This window comes from Lolium rigidum, chromosome 7 (genome assembly GCF_022539505.1).
Source record: "Lolium rigidum isolate FL_2022 chromosome 7, APGP_CSIRO_Lrig_0.1, whole genome shotgun sequence".
Classification (NCBI taxonomy): Eukaryota; Viridiplantae; Streptophyta; class Magnoliopsida; order Poales; family Poaceae; genus Lolium; species Lolium rigidum.
This window is the reverse complement of record NC_061514.1, coordinates 15,501,400-15,504,439: the sequence shown is the minus strand read 5'-3', so window position 1 is coordinate 15,504,439 and position 3,040 is coordinate 15,501,400.

Below are 3,040 nucleotides of genomic sequence, written 5' to 3'. Positions count from 1 at the left end.
GTGGCGCATACGGTCCAGTTGCGCCACAGAAATAGGTGTGCCACTGAATTCTATTTTGGTGCGCCACAGAACAATGTACAGGTATACTCGATTTTGTGCTCCCTGGTGTATTATACGGGTTTTATACGGGTTTTGTACACGGTATACGGGTATAATATAGACGGATAGACGGATATAATATGGACACATATAACATAGCAACATTATACATCATCATCACGGTACTTAGAGCCCGATCGAGATACATATATAGTGGCAAGTGTCAAATGTTTTGCATACAACTCTTAATTCATACAAAATTCACAATTTCGAGATACAAAGTAGTCTTCATCCGGTTCCTCCTTTGCTCCCTCATCTCTACCCGACGGGCTCGCTTGCATCGGGGTCTTCATCCGAGTTCCTACTATGATGAAAATGGAAGAAAGTGAGACCAACAAGTCCGATGCACAAGAGAAATGGAATAAATGCCTCATATATTGTTGGTCAACACAAATATTAACATTCGGGGATGGCGTAAGTGAGACCAAGTCCGATGCACAAGAGATTGATATTTGTGCTATCTTACCGAGCTCACTTACGCCACCCCCGAGTGTACGGTGACCAAACATTTTAATCATCGGAATTTTGAAAATCTCAAAGCAAATGGAATGACAAAATGGAATAAGTGCCTCATACATTGTTCGTCAACACAAATACTATGGTCAGAAACCATAGTTGCAGTATACACCGCAGTATACTTTGCAGAAGGGCCCCCTTTCCCCGGCCGCCGTTCCGTGAACGGGTGCTCAACGACACAACAACGCTGATCTGCCTCTCCGGCGCAGAACCACGGCAGTCCCTCGCCGTCCACTGAACGAGTCCTTGATGCAAAGACCGTGCCGGCCTGCCCAGCATTATGCCGGGCCGTGTTGCCGCGCTTCGGGCCGTGTGTCCCGCGCCTGACTGCGTTCGCCTTCTTGCCGGTGAACCAATAGGCTGATCGTTGGAATAAGGAAACCGATGATGGCCGGTCGCAAGATTAGATTGCGATCGGCCGTCATCGGCTTCCTTATTCCAACGATTGTCTATTCGTTCACCGGGCAGAAGCGAAGAGTACGAGGCGCGTGAGACACGGCCTGAAGCGTGGCAACAGGGGTCGGCATGATGCTAGGGAGGCTGGCACCGTGTTTGCATTAAGGACTCGTTCACGTACTGGACGGTGAGAGAAGAAAAGTGGCATCTGCTGCAAAGTACTCTACACCATTAGGAGTCTGACGATAGTGGTGATGTGCCGGAGAGGCAGGTCGGCGTTGTTGTCTCGTCAAGGACTCGTTCACGGAACGGCGGCCGGGAAAAGGGGGGCCCGTCTACAAAGTATATTGCGGCGTATAGGTGACCAAACATTCTAATCATCGGCACTAAAATGGAAGAAAGAGCCAAGTGGTATCTCAACTAGATATCATATGCCTCATACTTTGTTGGTCGAAACAAATATTAACATTCCGGGATGGGGTCAGTGAGGCCAGGTAGGATGCACAAGAGATTGATATGTGTGCCATCGCACCAGGCTCACTGGCCCCACCCCAGAGTGTACAAGTGACCAAACAATTTAATCATCGGCACTAAAATGGAAGAAAGGCCAATGCAATTAAGAAGTAGCTAGTATGAACTAAATGGAATGCCTCATACTTTGTTGGTCGAAACAAATATTAACATCCAGGGATGGAGTAAGTGAGGCCAGGTAGGATGCACAAAATATTGATATTTGTGCCATCACACTAGGCTCACTTGCTCCACCCCCGAGTGTACGAGTGATCGACCAACCATCTAATCATCCACAAGTACAAAAACACCAACAAACCAGCAACCATGGTGACATAAGTCAAGATGCTCAAACACACATAGCATGCATGGAGCAGATGCTCCAAAGGGATTATTCATCACTTGGTATATAGACCAAGTGATGCTGGCAAAGAGAGGCCAATCAAGAACCAGTAAATCCAGTAAGTGATAGATATGCCTAAACAAGCAACAACACATAGCATATCCCGGCTAACCGAGATGAGACAAGTCTTGGTAGCCAAGCTGAATCACCTAGCACCACCTAGCCTTTTAAAACCATCGAAGCGAGTCCTTTTTCTTCAAAGGATACCACGGTGGCATTCATTTACATGATCCCCTCTGTGGATATCTCTATTTTCATCAAAGCCAACAAGAAATAGAAATTTATCATTACTCGAGTTGAGTTCAAAACAAAGCTTGGGGTACCATAAGGGGTTATTCATCACTTGGTAGTAACCAAGTGATCTTTGTAGAAGAGAGGCCAAGCACGAGCTAGTCAATCCAGTAGAGATGGATATGCATAAGTAAGAAAGAACACATAGCCTATCCAAGTTAACTAGATAAAACCAACCTTGACAGCCAACTTAATAACCTAGCATCACCTAGTCTTTTAAACCATCAGAAACTTCCCATTTTCTTCAAAGGATACCAAAGTGGCATTCATTTACATGATTCCCTAATGTGAATATCTCTATTTTAGTATACCATCATAAGCATTCCATTTAAATCACACATTTTAGTATCTGTTCTTATCCAAGTTTTTGCCTCAGCCTTTGCATCATTGGCTGAGCCAAGACATCAAGCATCTGGCTGATGTCTACGGGAGCTTCTATTCTTGTAGACAGTGTTGGGCCTCCAAGAGCAGAGGTTTGTAGAACAGCGAGCAAGTTTCCCTTAAGTGGATCACCCAAGGTTTATCGAACTCGGGGAGGAAGAGGTCAAAGATATCCCTCTCAAGCAACCACTGCAATCACGATACAAGAAGTCTCTTGTGTCCCCAACACACTTAATACACTTGTCGGATGTATAGGTGCACTAGTTCGGCGAAGAGATAGTGAAATACAAGTAGTATGGATGTATATGAGTGGTAATAGCAATCTGAATAAAATATGGCAGCGAGTAAACATGCAACGAACGGTAGATAAACGGAGATTCGATGTTCGGAAACAAGGCCTAGGGATCATACTTTCACTAGTGGACACTCTCAACATTGATCGCA